Raw genomic sequence first — 20,560 nt, 5'->3', positions numbered from 1 at the left:
ATGTTCTCTTAGGCTTGAATGGAAAAGAAAATCAATTAAAAAGAAACAAAATAATTACTTAAACATAGTAAGGGTACAATTGAGATTAGATTGTATAAATTTCTAAGTATTTAATCAACAGTCTTAGGACTCTAGCTCAGCAGCAAGTATATATGTAGGTGTATAGAAGGTGGATGATGGGAATAATCTAGGACTTGGGTTTGGCAAAGTATGAGGGAGCAAGAGATTTGAGAGTATAGAATTGTGTGATATTTTACCAACAAACCCTTAGGGGAAGCCTGAGAAAGGAAGAAAATAAAGCCAGAGCAAAAGTGATAGGCTGTTACAATAATGAAAAGGGAATGATGAGGACAAAAAATAGGTTTAGGAAGAGTGAAGCACAGGAAGAGACTAAAAGAAGTTGAAGTTAGATAAAGAAATTTCATAATTCTTGATCATGGAATAGTAACACTTATAGATGATAATGAGATTAAGGGGGTGATTGTCCCTGGGTGGCTAAGAAGACTGAGGCCCTCAATAGAGAGATGGACAAAGGCTCTTTCCAAAAATCCTTAAAAGAAGAAATGTAAACTATTAACTACCATATGAAAGAAAGCTTCATCATTTATAAATATAAATGAAAATCAAAACATTTCTGAAGTTTCACCTCACACCCAGCAAATTAGAAAAAGCGATAAAAAAATAGGAATAGTCAATATTTGAAAGGTCATATGAAGACAAACACAATAATGCATTATTAGTGATGTTATGAATTGCTTTAGCTGTTCTGGAAAATAATATACAATTATATAAATTAAATAACTAAAATATTTATGCCTTTCTATAGCGAGGCATATATATTAAGGTCACTGACAAAGAATTACTATATACAATAAAATATTTATAGAAATACTTTTGGTGTTAGGGAAGCCTGACATAACATGAAGCGATATAAAGTAAAATCAGAGAAACAATATACATGATGTAAATGGAAAGAACTGCCAAAAACAACTGTAACTGAGTATTTCAAAGATATAAAGATTAAACTTGCCCTCAAAGATGAGATATAAGAAGATATCACCATTTTGTAGACAGAGGAATCCATAGGTATAGAACATCATATATACCATCTGTTTTTTTCAATTAATTGATTAGATTTGCCAAATGTTTGTTCTTTTCCCCTTTAATTCTTTGTTATTAAGGATAAGGTTTCTGAGAGGGAGAAAAACAGTTACAGGAGAAATGTAGGCAATGCCAAAATGAAGAAAATATTATTTAAAAAAAAAAAGAAAAATGCCAAGAAAAATTTATTTAAAAAAAAAGAGGAATAGAAAGGACAAAATGTTTGAAGGAATATCAACACAACACACACATATCTATATCTGTATTTATATAGAATCTCAAGGTCTCAGGGATTAAGGTACAGAGGAAAGCTGTGGGTTTCATATCAAATATGTAGAGACAAAAAGGGATAATATCCTGAAGGCTGGTAGATTACTTACCACCAACATCTATATTCTTAAATTGGTTTTTATGAGACTGTCTATATAAAGAGATAGCTCTGCTCTGCATGCATTTATTACTATGAATTGATATTTGTACAAACTAATATTTGACTTACCCTCTTAATAAACCAATTATGTGTGAAAATTGGCTTTAAAAAACAATGTCAAATGTTCATCATATAATCTTGCTATTTTTATTAGATTTTTAAGCCTTTAAAGTGTCAATGGGTCCTTGAGAAAGTCATTTCTGAGTTCCAGTTTCTTCACATATAAAATGAGGATTTAAAATTGGTAGAAAGAAAACTGAATCAACACTCAGAAGTTTGGGATTCAAATACTCCTTAGTATTAAGTCACCTTGATGATTTTGCTCAGTTTCATAAAAAGAGGGGCTAAACTAGATGGCCCATAAAGATCCTTTCCATTTCTAAAACTATGATTCTACATATCTATAATATCTATATACATGGGGTAAATTACATGGGATATATGGTTGGGCATGTTTTGGCCCCAACAATTCCCCTGAAATTTAAAAATATATATGTTCTGTTCCCTGAATTCAGTTTGTTCTTTGCTTTCCCCTTCCCCCCAGAGATAGAAATTATGCATGTGTAGCTACATGATCTTCTGAGTAGATTAGCATGTCTTTCTACATATTAACTAATCGAAGCCTGAATGAAGCAGCTTCCTTCCCCTAAGTAGTTTATTTAACTATAGTCTTATTTTTAGACATGATAGAACTGATTTATATAAACAGAGATGTTCTATAGGAAGTTGAAAATATGTGACTGGAGTTGAGTTCCTTCACCTGTATGTGTTATCATTAGGTTGAGAAGTTATTAGGTACTCTGCTTTTGACAGATAACTCTATAATGTCTGAATAATCAAAGTTCTTCATTACAACTGTATCATGTCTCTATGCCAAACTCAGTTCCTTCTTCTTTCTAGATAATTGACCATATGCTATGGTAACAAAATAATTTCTATTCATTATTTAATCTTAAATTAGATATTCTTTGTCATTTATCCTCATTGGTTACCTTGTTTCCTCATATGACTATATCCTCTTAATGTATGATACCACCCACACATACACATACTTGTATCTTTTTTGTTTGAATAAGAAAGCAAGACTTTTTTTCATACTATTGTGATGAAAATAAAGAGACTACAGACAATAGTATAATTAGATGGATTTAGAACTGTCTGAATAGTCAAACTCCAAGAGTTGTTAATGACTCAATTTCTATTGAAGGTGTCTTGCCCTGGGTTATTTATCATTTTTGCCAATGACCTGGATAAAGATTGAAAGTATGCTCATCAAATTTACTCACACAAAGTTGGGAAGTATAGTAACATACTAGATAAGTCAAGATTAAAAAAACAGCTTGACCTGCTATGGCATTGAGCTAAATCTAATGTATGTGAAATTCAAAAGGGTTATATTAATCTCACAATTATAAGACAGGGAGACAAGAATAGACAGTAGGCATCCTGAAAAAAAAAAAAAAAAAAAAAAGATGGAGCTTTTTTACAAGCCCAATATGACTTAAAAGTGTGATGTGGCAGCCTTTAAAAAGTTAATGATATCTTTTTTTTTTTTTTTTTTTTTGCTGAGGCAGTTGGGGTTAAGTGACTTGCCCAGGGTTACACAGCTAGGAAGTCTTAAGTGTCTGAGGTCACATTTGAACTCAGGTCCTCCTGACTTGAAGGCTGGTTGCTCTATCCGCTGCGCCACCTAGCCGCCCCAGTTAATGATATCTTAGACTGTTTTGAGACAAATAATGTCTAGTAATGGTGAAATTATGTTACCATATGACTGATGTTGTCAATTCCAGTTTAAGAAAGACAATAATTAAAACAAAACAAAACAAACAAAAAAAAAGATTCAGAGAATCAGAATAGTGAAAAGTCTTAAATCATAGAAAAATCAGTTTTTTAAAATGGGGCCAGTTAACCTAGAAAAAAGAAGACTTGGGGAAGGGTGAAGGGGATTATAATTATCTTCAAGGACTGTCATGTGAAAGAAGTATTCCCTCAGACTTCAAAGGACAAAAGGAGGAGCAAAGAATGGGATTTGCAAAGAGGCAAACTAAAAGTTGATGTCAAGAAAAACTTCCTAACATTCAAATCTATTCAAAAGTTGAATGGATTGGCTCTAGAATTAACATATTCTCCCACTCTAGAGATCTTCAAGCAGAGGCTGGATGATCTATTGCCTGATATATTACAGCAGGGATTTTTTTTTTATATGGGTTGGGCTAATTGGCTGCTGAGGTCCCTTCCAACTTTTAAATTTTGTGATAACGTAATTAGTTATCATCATAATCAAACACTGGATCTAAAATTTGCAAAGCATTTTACATATTTTATCTTTTATATTTTTACTAACAAGAATCTTATGAGGGAGATGCTACAATTATAGCTGCTGCTATTGCCAATGTTAGGAAACTTAAGACTCAAAATAATAAAATGACTTACCCAACATCACATAACTATGTTAAAGGTGAATTCTGAATCCAGGTTCTCCTGCCTCCAAGTTTGTGATCATGCTACTATATCAATGAACATTGATATATAGGGGAAAAACAGAGAAGAGTTAAAGTCTCACGAAACAATAAGCAGTGAATTGGTAAAGTCATTTTGGAAAGTAATTTAGAATTATACTGAATAAATTGCTGAACTGCAAACATTTGATTTCTAATAACTACTATTACCAGTCTTATAACAAAGGACATCAAGAAAAAAAAAAGGACCCATATCTACCAAAAATATTTACAACAGCTCTTTTTATGGTGGCAAAGAACTGGAAATAAAGAGGATCCTTATCAATGACTGAACATTATGGTAAATGAATGTAATGGAATATTATCATGTTGAAAGAAATGAAAGAAAGAAAAAGATATGTACTATGCCACTTAACTGCCGTAAGAAATGAAGAATGAGACTTAGTTTCAGAGAAACGTAGGAAGACTTGTATGGACTGATGCAACATCAAGTGAATAGAACTATCACTTTTTGATATAGTCAAAAGGAAGTATTTTTCTCATGACTATTCTTATTTGTTGGACGAGTTTTATTTTTCTTTTCAGAAAGAGAAAGTAAAAATGCATGTTTGATAATTTAAAGAAAAAAGAAATGCCCATTGACAATAATAGAATTATATTTAAAACTGGAAAGGATGTTTCAGAACTTCTGGCCCAATCCCTTCATTTTACAGATGAAGAAGCTGAGATTCAGAAAGGTAAAATGACTTCCCTCAAGTCATATAAGTATCTAGCAGAAGACCCTGCTTTGAAGTAGGTCATCTAATTGTAAAGCTAGTGCTTTCTTTCCCCTGTACCTTACTGGTTTCCTTAAGATGGGAAGTAGAAAAAAGACTAATAGATTGAGAAGTCAGTGGAAAGGTAGTAGGGAATAGAACCAGCATAGAACAGGGTCACAAAACAAAAGAAGAATGAGCTTTAAAAAATAGATACTGGTATAGAAGGGAAAGTGAATATACATGCCAGAAAGCAGCCATCTTATTTTTATCATAAGAAAATCAGGGTTTTGGGCTCATTATACAGCATATACCCATAGTCAGAGAAATATAGTATAATGAGATAATTGATGTCACAGGGTCATCAAAAGAATGCAATGCCTTCTTATAGCTGATGTTTCAACCTAAGGTGTTTTGTATTTGTTTAGGGTTCTTGTTAAATCTACTAGGATTCTGTATGTATAGAATAAAAAAATATATATATTTTCATATGATTTCAATTAATGAGATAACAATACTACTAGCAAAATACCATTAAATACTACGTATAATTAACATTCCCAAATGTAGCTCATAACAGTGCTTTTATTTAATCTGATCATTCCCATTGAATTTTTAAGAATGAATAATTAGATGCAATAAGAGCTCATTTTATTTTGCCATCAGGCATCAATAATCACTAAATTCTACATATCTATCTCTTCAACTCAAATATCCCAATTAATATTATCAGAAAAATTCACTTAAATATTTAAACCAATTAACAAAAAAACCCACATAATTCACATTTATATAGCACTTTAAAATTTGCAAAATAGGCAACTGACATATGAAGCATTTAAAGTCAAGAGATGTCAAACACAGTAATATTCTGGATTGAACCAGTCCATTTAAAATATAATTAGGAAATATTCAACAAAATAAAGATACAATTGGACACAGATAATGTTAATGGGTATTTGTATTCCCAGGGCACATTTGAGTGGCACATAGGAAACCTTTTTTTTTTTTTTTTTATTCATTTTTCCAAATTATCCCCTCCCTCCCTCCACTCCCTCCCCCTGATGACAGGTAATCCCATACATTTTACATGTGTTACAATATAACCTAGATACAATATATGTGTGTAAATACCATTTTCTTGTTAATTATTAGCTTCCGAAGGTATAAGTAACCTGGGTAGATAGACAGTAGTGCTAACAATTTACATTCACTTCCCAGTGTTCCTTCTCTGGGTGTAGTTATTTCTGTCCATCATTGATCAACTGGAAGTGAGGTGGATTTTCTTTATGTTGAAGATTTCCACTTACATAGGAAACCTTTAATAAATGCTTATTGCTTTGTTTTGACTATGGTTAAAAGGACATAGGAAATAAAACTCTAAACCAGATGTATTTAATGTGGGATCTATGTACTTTAAAGAAAATTGACTACTGTATTTCAATACAATTGGTTTTATTGGTAATTCTACATATTTTATGTATTTAAAAAGCACTGTTTTGAGGAAATAGGCTTTATTAGACTGCTAAAGGGATTCATGACATACACAAAATAAGAACTGCTCTAAGCTATCTTGTGGTAAAGTTAGAGAATACTTCACTTAGATTGAAAGCAAACATTTTGAATGTGCGCTGTGACCTTCATGTATTATTTTTTCAATTATTTTCTGAGGATATTTGGGTATTGTTTAAGTAGTTTTTCTGAAGTTGACTCTTTTCAACCAAGAAAATTTAATATATACTTTTCACAAAATCAAGATGGTGGGAGCAAACCAAGCTTGTACACTTTTATTTTTATTTTTCCTTTTTATGAAAAATTTACATTTGAGAGTATTTTCAACATTTAAAAAAAAATTTTACTACTTAATATTTTTCACTTAGCAAATATCTGTTTCCCGTGTAGGTTTATATTTTTTAGCAAATTAACATTTCAACACCCAAACTTCACAGTTCAGCAAGGAATCCAACTTGAATGAGTCAAGTCTAAATCACAAAATTCTTTGAAAGAAACTTTTTAAGTACACATTTTAACTAGAGCTATATTAACAAAGTATTTCTCACTAGATATCATTAGGGAAAGAGACAGAGAAGAATGAATTGTAATTCCTCTCAGTCATAGCTTGGACACTAGCTATATAAACACGAACAAATTAACTTTTCTGAATTTGCTTCATTTGTAAAATGAGGCATATATTTGTATTATCTAAGATTAAGGGTTCATACATATAGAGAGGGCATTTTAAAATTTAAAATTTATAAAGCTTTTTTTTTTTTTTTTTTTTTTAACAAATCTAATTAGAAGCATTATTATTCCTCTCTTACAGATGAGGGAAAAAGTATCTTAAAGTTTAAATAACTTGTCCAGAATCACAAACTAATAGCTATCAAAAATGTGATCTGAATTCAGGTATTGACTCTATATCTAATACTTTCAATTCTATTATGTTACTTCTGAGTATGGTAAGGCTTCCATGAGATATATGTAGTGCTTTGTAATCTAAAATATTCTATATCAAGGTAAGATGTTATTATGTAATAATTTTAAATATTGCTTTAGCAAATTCCTTAACATAACTAGTTTCTTACTAAACCCTTGTATTATAGAAAGCAGAAAGGCCAGAACAGGTCTTAAGAACTGAGATTTTTTGGTACTGAGAAAAATCCCTTCAGTATTTTTCAGTTTTTACTCATTGCAATTGTTTTATACAATGTAGACATTTAAAAACAAAACTACTCACAAATATTTAGCATCATTTATTTTATAGAAAGTGACTAAATTCTTGGAATTTTTTTTGTTTTAGGGTTTTTTTCTTTTACTATTTCTGAGCATATTTCACTATATAGAATATTTTTAGTCATCTTCTACTAGGAGATCCATAAATACTAAATGAAGATTTTTTTAGCAATATATGCTACTTAAGAAATCATGAAGGTCACTGAATTTGTTTAAATAACTGGGATGAACCTATTACAGATTTCTTTCTTCTTGGGTAACTTTATTTATTTGCAGAGTATCTGCCTCTAAGCTACTGATTTATCTCAGTTCTCTAATGAACGATTTTCCAGTCACACTAAAAGTAGATTTGTATGGTTTAATGATGCCACCCTGTGGCCTCCTAGTCTTCATGCTCAACTGCATCAAACAGCACTTTACTAAATTGTAGTTCTGAGATCTCATCAGTGTACTTACTCCATCCAAAACAGATCACAACATATTTTCCCTTTTCACTGACTTTTATCCATATAATTCTATAAATCCTTTATAAAGTATCCACCCAAAGTGCTAAAGGCCTTTCTCTAAATCTTTCAAAACAACCCAGGAAATTGTTTTTAAACCTTAGGAATGTCCTTTTACTATCCTGATTGTATCACTTCACAAAAAATCAGCTTAAGGAGAAGTTTAAAACAGCTGACAAAGGTAAAACTGTGAGTTTTTTTCATAATCTATTCTAATATCAAAGTTAACTATTGCAGGAAACTTGCAAAAATACATTTCTCTTTATTTAGCATTCACTTTTCACAAAACCTCTTACTTTATACTTATAAATTACAAAACTTTTTTTTAAAAATTCTAGTCCTGATTCACTTGATTTTTTTTACATAATCTATAGTAGATTTTAAGTACAAAATCTGAATGCAAAAGTGGATTTGAAAAAATAATGATGCAGCCCAACTACATTTTTATTTAAATAATCTCAACTTAATCTGTTTTACAAATGATTTATAAATTCCTAATATTATTTCAAAAGAAACTTCCTGTCTTCCTTGATTGATTAGGCAAAATGTTAACTTTTACCTTAACTTGAGTTATGTAATTGTTTAATCTTACTGTGAAATTTTAATTGTTGAAGATTCCTATAAAAGTTATTTCAAAAATGTCTTGTAGGTCAGGTTTGAATAGTACATTTCCTGATAGCAGGGAGACTCTAGCTTGTGGACAGCTTGACTTCTGGAGTACTGAATTGTAATGAGATAAATTAATCATGCAGCAGCAGCACTAAGTAAGCTTAGCACCAATATGGCAAGACTGGGGGACTGCCTAAATGGGAATGAATTGATCAACTCAAAAATGAAGCAAGTTTAAAGCTCCTGTTCTGATCAGTCATGGGAACTGGTCTTGAGTGACCAATGCCCATTTAGTCCAGGTGAGATAAGGATACCTAATCTAAAGAAAAAGAGAAGAAGAAAAAAAGTTTTGTATTGGAAAGATGTTTAAAGATAAGAGGGGACTCTGCCAGTCTGGATATTTTTTTTCCTCCAGCAGATGAATGCTTTGATAATGATAAATATTTTTAAATGTCTTCTGTCAAGCTTGTATCTCCAATGTAGAGTACAGTGTTAATATATTTTTTAAAATATAAAAATGAATCTAAATTAAATACAGGGTAGTTGAGGAGAAAGAGTATTTGCAAGGGAGATCAGGAAAGGCTTCATGTAAAAGATGGTATTTAGCTGTATCTTGGAAAAAATGGGAGATTTTATAAAAAGGAAGTGCATTCCATCTTTATTTTGTATATCTGTGTACTGGATGTATCTCCCAGTAAGACATGAATTCCTTAAGAACAAGGACCGTTTTCCTTTGAGAGGCCCAGACAGCCCAAGGAACTTGTTTTTAGAGGTCACAAGTAGAAGAGAAAAAAAAATTGAACTCAAATCCATCCAGTGTTCTTTCCATTAAATCACACCAAACTGTTTTGAGCAATGAATCAGTGAGCCCCCATGTTATTTCTACATTGGTGTTTTGTTGTAGGAGTTGACCAGTGACCTTTTGCTGGCACTAGATTATCATAAGAAAAAAAAATGGCTAGTGGGGAGCATGAGATGGAAAGGATCTGTACCCAAATTTTAATAATGCTGTCTGTTTAACCCTCATTTATTATTTTTCACAAAAATCTTCCCAGTGAATAGATACAACTTTAATTGTTATCTATAATTGTTTGGAAGAATCTGCAGAAATAAATTTCATTTAGTATCTAATTCACAAAATTTCTAAGAGAGTTGTACAAAACTGAGTTTCAGACTTAAATTAGAAAACTAGCCTATAGTTGCAGATGATTTTTATTAGATATACAATACTACTGAAATATAAGATCATTAAAAAACCCCACAGAACCAAAAACTAATAAACTGCTAGTATAGTTTTAAAAGAAGCCTATTAAGCCTATTTTAAGCAAATATAATTCTAATGATAAAATTATTCTTTAGTTATCATCACAGGATCATTGCCTGATAGTCTTCAAACAAAATATGGCAAAAATGTCTCCAACCAAGTAAATAAAAGATGGATTGTGTTCTCAGAATAGCTTACATTTTTACATAGTGCTTTAAAGTTTACAAAGTGCTTTCTTTAAAATACTTTGAGGTAGGTAGAAAAATAAAATAAAATACTTTGAGGTAAATAATTAAAATGTAATAATTATTCTTATTTTACAGCTCCGAAATTGGAGCTAAATGAACTTCTACTTTCAAGAAAACTACTAAGTGATTTATAATGTTTGGTCCTTTCAAATAACAGAAATGCATCAAAAGAAATGAGAAAGTATTAAGTATATTAAAGCAATTTATTTTGGTTTTCAAGATACCTGTTAATTTACCACAGAAATGGGTAACATTTCTTTCCCTATGAAAATCATAACAATCTGGATATTGTTCTGGTCCTTCAACTCACTTCACTGCTACTCAGCAAAAATGCAGGAAGTGACCTTCATGCCTGGCTACTTTGACCATTTGAACTCCACTTTTTTGAAATTTGTCATCCTTAGATATTGCTGTCCCTTCAAGCTTTTGAATTGAGAAATGTCCCTATAATAACTCCAATCACCTGTTCTACACTAAATCATGTTTCCTATTTCTCTCAAAACTAACTTTCTCTCCAAATTTCCCAAGCTGGCAATAGTACCTTTATTCTCCTGATTACCCAAATTTTGGGTTATCATTTGACTACACCCTCCCTCAACACTGTTTCAGTGACTAAGTTTTATCCATTTGTTCTTGAGCCATGTATTCTTTTGTATTTGCTTTAGCACCACCTTTAGCTTTAATATGTCATGCTGGGACTTCCTGATTTTTAACTGTTCTCTGTGCCTCTATTGTCCACCTCTTTCAATATGTATTATAAAGATCTTAATTCCCACACTACAGCAGCCTGCTTATAAAAAGATACTCAAACATCCTTCTGTTTTTGCAGATATAGGAGATTTGAATTCTACATCATACCTGCTTTCTACTAACTTGCTGAATGGTTTCTTTCCAGGCTCTCTTATCTGTAAAATGCAAATAATACTTGCCGTACTTACTTCAGTTCTTTAAGGCAAAATAAAATAAATGATGCTGAAGTACTTAAATTTTGAAATGCTACAAAGTTGTAAATTATTATTCGCTCCTTTTCTCATATTCTGTATTATAGCAACCTCATGTTATTCCTTTGCTGGAATAATTAAGACAAATTATTTAACCAGATTGAAGTTATGATTATGACACCACACTGTTAACTATAGTTATGAACTTTATTTTCCTTAATAATTGTCCTTTCCTTTCACACCATATTTTTACTATACAACAGAAAAGGTAAACTATTTGAGTTTGGGTACTGGTTCCCAATTATTCTTGGATATTTTCATGTATATCTATGATTCTCAATCCAATTTACTTAAACATTCTTCAAAACTTATGTAGTAATCGGTATCAAAAATAATTAGAACCTGGGATAAAAGATGATTATTACTAACTCCACTGACTACCTACATGAGAATCCTATTATGAAAAAAAGCCCTGGATATGAAGTCAAAAGACTTCAAATCTACAGCTTTGCTACTTATTACTCACATGACTTTGGAGAAGTCACATAATTTCGTGATCTTAGTTTCTTCACCTGTAAAATTAAAGGTTTGAATTTTACGACCTCTAAACTCTTTTCTAGCTCTACAAAGCTTTTCTGCTTAAGTTCCTACTTCTAATGAGCTCTAGACATTTTCTGGCTGCCCTATCAATATACTTCTTAAATTGTGTTTCTCAGAACTGAACACAATACTATTTAAGATGTACTATGTTTACTTCAAGGCATCATATTTTAGGATGGACATTGGTATGATCAAGAAAATCCAGGAGAAGGCAACTAGAAAGATAAAGGACTGGTTAAACAAACTGGATGTTTGGCCTGGAGAAGAAAAAGCTCAAGGAGATATATGATTAGCTGTCTTCAAGCATATGAAAGACTATCATATGTTCTGTTTGGCATCAAAGAGCAGAACTAGAAGTGATGTATAAAAGTTGCAAATTTAGGCTTCACGAAAGAGAAAAACTCCTATCAGATATATCCCAAAGTGAAATGAGATGCCTTCAAAAGATTTTTTAAAGGTAGGCAACAAGTATTTATAAAATGCTTACCAATAGAATTCAAACAAAAAGAAAGATATTTCTTGCTCTCAAGAAGCTTACATTCTAATTGAGGAAAGACACAAAAAGGAGATTGAAAAGGAGAAGAGAAGGAACATTGGGTAGAGAAATGGTGAAATTTGGAAGCAAGGAGAGGTAAGAGAAGTGGAAAAGAATTTGCATTTATAGAGCTTGGTATGTGCAAGGCACTGTGCTAATAATTGTACAATTATCTCAACTGATCTTCATAACCACCTTGGCAGGCAGGTTGCTATTAAACAGTTATAGACAGTTAAGGAAACAATTGAGGCAAACAATGGTTAAGTGACTTGAGAAGTCACACAGCTAGTAAATATCTGAAACTGTATTTGAATTTAGTCTTCCTAACTTCAGTATTCTATTCATTGCTGCACCACCTAGATGCTCATTCAAGCCAGAAACAGAATCAAGAGGGGAATGAAACATGGCCTGCCTGGGCCCCTCCTTAAATTGGAGGTCTCAGGAGAAACTAAACAATGCAAAGGCGGGATAATTGTCAATTATGTGGGTGTTCTCTTTTTTGGGTAGCAGTTGGACTAGATCAATATAAATGTTCCTTCCATTATGTGAACCCGCTTTCTCTAGCTGTTATCCAAAATTCTTTGTGAGAAAAGTTAAGAATGTTATCTCTCCTCCACAGCTCCTGCCATTTCACTCTCTCTCAGGAATATCTTTAAACCCTTTCTCAAAAGAGATAAATATAGTTAGGCTGCAAATAAACTTACAAGTACTCTTGCCCAGCTATCAAAAGGTAATTGAATCTTTATTGATATATTGGTGTAATATATAAAGCTCTTCTTTCTTATATAGAGTTGAGTCTATTAATTATTAATGAAAAATGTTTTGATTTCTATGTCCATCAAGCAATACAGAACAAAGTAGAGAAGGAGCCTCTCCTTCCTTAATGACTTAGGGATTTTATTTGCCTGTCATGGGCCTAATATGAAATTAGCATGAATTGCATATCTCAGGAATAGGAGTTCTTTGAAAGCTAACATCAATCACCACTGCACAACAATTTTTTTTTTGTTTTTTTGCTGAAGCAATTGGAGTTAAATGATTTGCCCAGAGTCACACAATATTATGTGTCTGAGGCTAGATTTGAAGTCTGGTGCTTTTATTCACTACACCAACTAGATGTCCCTTGATAGACACCTCTTACTATAGTAGGAGGGATGAGGGAGAAGGGAAAGAAGGCTAACAAGAAAGAGACAACAAAAAGAAGCAGGTTAAGTCAAATAAAGGGCATTATTTTACATAGTACTGCACACATTTTTATGCAAAAATCTTGTAGCCTACTTCAGAGTACAGGAAGCTGAGGTTTCAAGTTGATTACTTGAATGTATTCTATATTTGTCCCACAGGACTTGAATAGACTCCTTTCTCATTTCCACCTCAAAGAATCCAACTTTACCTTCAAGATCCAGCTCAAACACCATCTTCAAACAAAACTTTTCCTGATTAGTCACTCCTCCTCCCCCAAATCACTAGTGTCCTAGTGTTTCCTATCTTATATTTAACTGCTCTGTATTATCTTTATATTTATTCTGTATATGTGTATATACATATTTCTTAAAAATAAGCACTTTCACTTTTTTTTGGTCTTTTTATCCCAACTATCTTACTTAGTGCAGTGTTTCACCCATTGCGGATTGACTGAGACTGCCAGAGAGCTCATCAGAATAGAACTCAAGGCTTGCTTGGAGTCACATAATCAGTATCAGACATGAAACCCAGATTTTCCTGACCTCCTAAAGTTAGGAGGAAGAAGGAATCTAGTGAAATAAATCTACTGGAAAATACAAATTTCACTTCCAGAAAAAGAACTGAGGGAATCTGAATACAGAAAGAAGCATGCTTTTTAAAAACTATATTTTTCTTGTTTGTTTTGGTTTGTGTTCCCTTTTGTAATATGGTTATTTGGAAATATGTTTTATATGACTACACATATATAATCTATAGTGAAATGCTAAAAATGAATGTTAAAATTCTTTTTTACATGTAATTGAAAAAAAATAACATTCTTTAAAAAAGAAAAAGTACAAGTTACCTGGAAAAAAGTAATTGTCTTTTTGTATTTGCTTTAAGTTTTTAAATTTTTTTTAATACTTCATCAGGGAAACTGGATTTGTAATCCTTGACAATGGAAAAGTAGAAATGGCAGCAGAAAACCTTATATATTTCATTCTTCCAAAAGTATTTCAACCTGTTTTTTATACACTCTGATGTTAAATTCTGTTTCCATCTATTGGATCAGCAATAGGGATGACTCAGAAAAACTTAACTAATGTTTACCTAAGAAGATTGAGAAGTCAGTGAGTACAATAAGAAAAATGAGTAGAGGTGTGCTGTTCTACTCAACTTCTTAATTTTGCCTCCTTTGGATTTATAAAATGTAAATGTGAAAAAAGAGAGCCTCTTTATCTGCTGAATAAATATGTATTTCCTAGGGATCTCAATGAATATTTATATAAATTTGATTCCCCTTCAGAGAAAACAAAACCAAGAATGAACATTTTCTATAACCTCTTAGGCTCAATTGGAGCTGCAATTGGAAAAATAAAAGCACAACAAACTATATGGTTTCAAATATTCTAATATCCCAAAGGATTTAAAAAACAACCAATTTTTTGGAAAAGTATAAGCCTTTAAAATATAAAAACATTTCCTAATTCAAAGAGCATATTTTCAACCTCTGAAAAGTGGTACCAAATTGGCAATCCCTATACTTCTGGCACAATGGCAGGGGATGGAATGATGGTGGTGATTATTCGATGACACTCAGTGGAGGAGAAGAGTACAGAACATAATGATTCTTGTAAGCATCACAGAAGAGTGTGGTAGCAAAGACAGGTTCATATAAAACTTAACCCACATGCCACTGGTTGCTGGTTCTCTGAAATATCTTAGAGAATGAAAGAGGAAGGACTGGAGGAGGACAAATTCAATTTCACAAATATTTATTAAGTACCAACTATGGTTCAGGCATTGGGATAAATATCTGGGAATATAAACAGTATAAAACAATACCTGTCCTCAAGGAGTTTAAATTCAATGAGGGCAAACTTCTTGTAGATAGAAAATTAAATAAAAAATATATAAAAATTAATTTTCCAGGGTGAGGCATTAGCAACTAGAAAGAACAGATTTCCTGTAGGAGGTGGCACTCAGATTGAGCTTTAAAAAAGATAGTGATTCTATATAGCACAAATAAGAAGCCAGGAAATGCAGGGATGTCAAAAGATTTTTGTTTGACTCTCAGCTTTGTTATTCTAGTTGTAATATTCTGGGTCAGTTACTTAATCTTTTAAAGCCTGTTTCTTCATGTGTAAAACAGAGATTCTTATATTATACATATCTTAAAGAATAATTGGGCAAAAAGTTCTTCATCAATTGTGAAGCACTATTAAACATAATATTATTTCTTTTATGACTTTTTATTATTAGATGAAACTGAGTCTGAATTCACAGAAATTGTAAAGGGATGGGTCAATTAGGCAGGTTCTCTTAAATCAAACTCCTATTTTCCTTCAAAGAAGACTGGTCTGTCATTAAAAACCAGGCAGGTAGTCAAGAAATACCAGAAGCAGAGAAGGTGATTTCAGAAAACAGACTTGAAGCTTTGTTAGACACAAAAAAATCTTAAAACCAAGTTAACACCAGTTGTTTCTTATATATACTTTTATACTATCTGCCATTTCCAAATCATGCATAGCTCAGGAGTTTTAGGGCGGAGGAACTTGGAAGAATCTATAACTATTGTGAGATGTATGGGGTTAGAGGTAAAGGTAGATCTTGACAAAGAAATGGTATCAAAAAGCTGATGATAAGATTACTTAGGATAAGACTCATATGTCAATAATTTGCTAGAGATATAATCAATTCAGTTTTTTTGAATGAGAGAGTACTTGGAAGTTTTCTCTTTAGGCTGGAGAGAGGTTGCTAATACATTGTCCAAAATCACTTCTGGGGGAGAGATCATTACAGGTGTGGGAATTAGGTTGAAATTAACCAAAGCAATCAGATAGCCAGAGCTCCCATTGACCCAAACTTAACTTAATTAGTTATCTGTATACCTGAGTAGTTTGAAATAAAGTTTAGAACTGGAAAGAATTAGATATGCAGCTGAGCATTTCTCAAACTGAGTTCCATTTGAAATGAATGAGGTTTCCTTCATAAAATTGATATTATCAATATAAGTACTGAATTTAAAATAATGTATTAAAATGTCTGATATATGAAGCAATTTCAGAATGAAAATAGGCTTCATTTTCTCTATTTTGCTTTAAGGTTTCCCTGATTCCAACTTCTTTTATCTCAGAGGTGTTCAAAACCTTCACATTCAATCATTAAACAAGCAGGTATTATATGCCAGATACTATGCTGGGTATTAGGGAGACAAAAGGATACAAAGAATGAAATAAACCTTACTCTAAAAGGAACCTACCTTCTATCAGGGGAGAGAAAGGAATCTACCTTCTATCAGGGGAGAGAATAATTAAGTAATAACACACATAATATAGAGAAGCACAACATAGATTGGGAGGGATAGCATTAACAATTAAGAGGAATCAGGAAAGGCTTCACGTAAAAAAGCAGCTTTAGTTGAATCTCGAAAGGAGAGCTAATGGTGAAAAGAAAGTGAATACAAGGAATGAGGGACTGGCAGTGCAATGGCATGGAAAAGGGAGATGGAATATCGGAATATCTTACCAGAGAAACAGAGAAAAGTCCAATTTGGCTGGGTTGCAGAGTACATAGTCAGTATACTCTGATGACTGATGGTATGCAATGAAATTGAAAAGACAGCTAAAGAGGGAAGATTATACTTTATCCTCATGGGAATTTTTAACCTGAGATCTGTGAATTTTTAAAAATATATTTTGATAAGTACATTTTAATGTAATTGACTTCCTTTGTAATCCTATATATTTTATACATTTAAAAACATTGTTCGCAAAAGATATCTAGATTTCACTAGATTGCCAAAAGTACCCATAAAAACAAAAAAAAGGTTTAGAACTAGTAGTCATCTGGATCTGCTCTAAAGGAAAATGCCTTTGGCAGCCACGATGGAATGCAGGGGAGTAAAATATGAGGCAGCAAGACAACTGCCTAGGCAGAGTTTGAATTAAGATGGTCATTCATAACTGAGTAGAGACAAAATTCTTGATGTGAGAAACATTTTGTAAGCAGAAATGGAAAGATATGCCAACTTAGTGTATATGTGGGGTGAAGAAAACAGAAAACACTGAGGACTCTTAGAAGAATGCTGATGCATTTAACAGACACAGAGAAATATGGAAGAGGGTTATTTTTAGGGAAAAGGACATGATTGAACAATTGAATAACAATACCAACTAAGGGGGATCAAGGAAGGTCTCAACGAGATAACACCTGAGCTAGCCTTGAAGAAATATTTGGATTCTGAAAGGCCAAAACATAAATGAGGAAGAAACATATTCAAGGCATAAGAAACATCTGTGAACTTATAGATATGGATGGTGGAATACTAAGTTCTAAGAACGGAAAAACAGGACATTTGGCTAAAACACAGAATAATGCAAAATAATGTGAGGCTGAAAAAGTAGGTTAGAACCATAATATAGAGAGCATGAAATGCTAGACTTAGTACTTCACATTTTATGCTTGAAGCAAAAGGGAGCAGGAGTAATCCACAAGTGTCCTTTTCCTGTCCAGATATTTCATTTTATGGTCAGAGCTGTGCCTGAGGAAGATTTAAGCAGTTTTGTTGAGAATCAATTGGAGAAGGCTAAGATTGAGGGTTTAGAGGGTTATCACAACAATATCAGGAAGATAAGTTGAGGGCCTGAAGTAGGGTTAATGACCTTATGAAAGGTCAGGAGAGGGAATGAAGATATTGTAAAAGCAAAAGTAACAGAATTTATCGACAGGTTAGATGAGGGATGAAAGAGAGAGGGAAAAATCAATGACTCTGGGTTCTAAACCTGGCTAATTAAAAGGACAGTGGTACCTGAATATAAACAAGGGAAGTCTGAAGCAGGATAATGTTTAAGACAGAAGATAAATCTGGTTTACTAAATTTGGAAAAGGACCGTGAGGTGGTACAATGCAGAGTGCCAACCTCAGAAACTTACTAGCTGCGTGATCCTGCTTAACCACAGTTTCCTCAATTGTAAAATGAGCTGGAGAAGGAAATGGCAACCACTTCAGCATCTTTGCCAAGAAAACCCCAAATGGGGTCATGAAGAGTCATATACAACTGACCAACAACAAACAACAACAGTTTGGAATGCTGACAGGACATCCAAGCACACTAGAGTTGTGATGAGAGATTTATTTTTATAGTTATGGAACAGAACATACTTGAACACAGAGGAATTGATGATATCACTAAGAGAGAAAATGTAGAAAGAGAAACCCGAGATAACTGATGGGAAACAATTCAGAAAAAAAAAAAAAAAAAAAAAAAGAAGGAAAGAAAATGAGTTATTATAAAGTGGGAGAGTGAGGAAAGAGGGATATTCTGGGAGACAAGATAGGAGAAAGTATCCAGGAGGAGAGAATGGTAAAAAGAGTTATAAGTGTCAGGAAGAATGAATACGGAGAAAGGACTACGAGGTTTAGGAATTAACACTGGCGGTGGTCTTTGAGGGAACAGCTGCCGAAGATTGGAGGAAGAAAACAGCTAGTCCCCAAACAGGGGAGAGTGAGATCAAGGAGGCACCGACTGTAATCACACATGAGATGTAAGGGAGAGGAATTTACCTGTTTTTTAGCAAAGCAAAACCACAACCAAGCTTCCCTTCTTGGGGCGTTATTGGACCTCTATTCCTGTAACTGGAAAGCCTACGGAAATTACTTAAAAATAAATAATACAGAGAAATCCACAAGTTTCCTTTTGCTGGCCAGTCATTTCGTGAAAACCTCCTCAGCTGTCATTTATTTCTAGACTTGTAGCTATCTCAGGATTTATTAATTCACCCTGCCCACGCTCGGTGTCTGCGCTTCAGCCCTCTCCCCAGTCTGCAGTTAGAGGTGCTCCCCTCTCCCAAAGAGGGGGAGGAAGGGGAGCAAGGGGGGAGGGGAGATGGTCCTCGGAGTGGCCACGTTGGGGAGGCCGAGGCCCCCTTCCTCAGGCCCACAATAGGCTCCGATACACACTCGTTGGGGGGGGAGGGGAGGGTGAGTCTGGAGTAGGAATGCCCGCGCGGGGATCCGCGGGGGCCAAGGTTGGGCAGGGCGGTGGTCACGCTGGGGGTGGGGGGACAAACTGACTGACAGACCGAACAGGGAATGCAGGGCTGGGCCGGCGCCGGCCTTAGAGTCCCCTCCGTGCTTTCGGCCAGGCCGTCCCGCTCCCACGGGAGAGGAAAAGGCAGAGACCGCGATCCCGGGCCCGGACCTGGCTGGTACCTTTAACTCCGCCGAGCAGCGGCAGCAGCGTCCCCGCTTCCCCGAGCCAGGCCCATCTCTCTGCGGCGGCTGCACAGCGACTGACAGGCGGAGGGAGGGAGGGAGACAGGGAGGGAGGCGGGCACGGAAGGAGGCAGAGCGCGCAGGCGCCGCTGCGCTCGGGGATAAGGGGAGGGAAGCTGCTCCCTCAGCGGCCTTGGCGGCGTCGGAGCCGGCCTCCCCCTAGAGGCCGGCGGCTCTCATTGCGCCGCTGGGGGCCCCTCTCCTAGGCCCCGCCCCCAAATGGGAAAGGAAGACAATCAACTTGAACGTTTTAAGCGCTTACTACGAGCCAAACCTTCTGCCTCTTAATGCCTTCCCTACCTGGTCAGTGTTTTATTTTGTTTTTTTATTTTTTGCTCGCTGAAACCCCTCATTAGATTGAGCTCTTTGAGAGCAGGAACTTTGTTTTTCCTTTTTCATTCCTGGTGCTTTGCACTGTTTGACATAAGTCGGAGCTTAATCGTAGTTTGTCCTTTTACAGAAGAGGACGGTGGACATCAGGTGAGCAAAGTCACCTGCCTCACTTAGATGCTATTTGACGCCTGTGTGGCAGTGCAGTGGGAGGACTGCTCCAGCCTACACTAAGAGCGCGTGAGACCCTAAGAAGAGACTTCTCCCCCGCCTTTTATTTATTTTTTTTACTAAAGCTTTTTATTTTCAAAACATGCATAGATAATTTTCTACCTTCACCCTCGCAAAACCTTGTTCCAATTTTTTCCTCGCCAAGACCGCAAGTAATCAATATATGTTAAACATGTGCAATTCTTCTAGACATATTTCCACAAGTAACATGCTGCACAAGAAAAATCGGATCTAAAAGGACAAAAATGAGAAAGACAAAATGCAAGCAAACCACAAAAAAAGTGAGAAAACTTCTCACTCAGTCTCCACAGTCCTCTCTCTGCGTGCACAAGGCTCAGAGAAGAAACCTCTCTAACCAGAAAAACGCACACGCAAGAGTTT

General features: G+C 34.3%; 1 protein-coding gene across 4 annotated transcripts in view; it reads right to left on the bottom strand.

The window, feature by feature from the left end:
- Positions 1–19,716, bottom strand: part of ANKRD46 (ankyrin repeat domain 46) — a 35,755-nt gene extending 16,039 nt beyond the window's left edge. The window contains exons 1-2 of one of the 4 annotated variants that reach the window (XM_074268117.1): positions 19,556–19,716; positions 3,965–4,038 (exon numbers count right to left, since the gene is read on the bottom strand). The gene's annotated coding sequence lies outside the window, so the exon portion shown is untranslated. Of the gene's footprint in view, positions 1–3,964; positions 4,039–18,907; positions 18,989–19,555 lie in introns of those variants that run through there. The other 3 variants (XM_074268123.1, XM_074268131.1, XM_074268139.1) reach the window with 3 other exon arrangements.
- Positions 19,717–20,560: the final 844 nt, after the last annotated feature.

This window comes from Sminthopsis crassicaudata, chromosome 1, assembly GCF_048593235.1.
Source record: "Sminthopsis crassicaudata isolate SCR6 chromosome 1, ASM4859323v1, whole genome shotgun sequence".
In the NCBI taxonomy this organism is placed as follows: domain Eukaryota; kingdom Metazoa; phylum Chordata; class Mammalia; order Dasyuromorphia; family Dasyuridae; genus Sminthopsis; species Sminthopsis crassicaudata.
The sequence above is the reverse complement of the archived record's forward strand: the minus strand, read 5'-3'. Positions and strand labels throughout refer to the sequence as shown.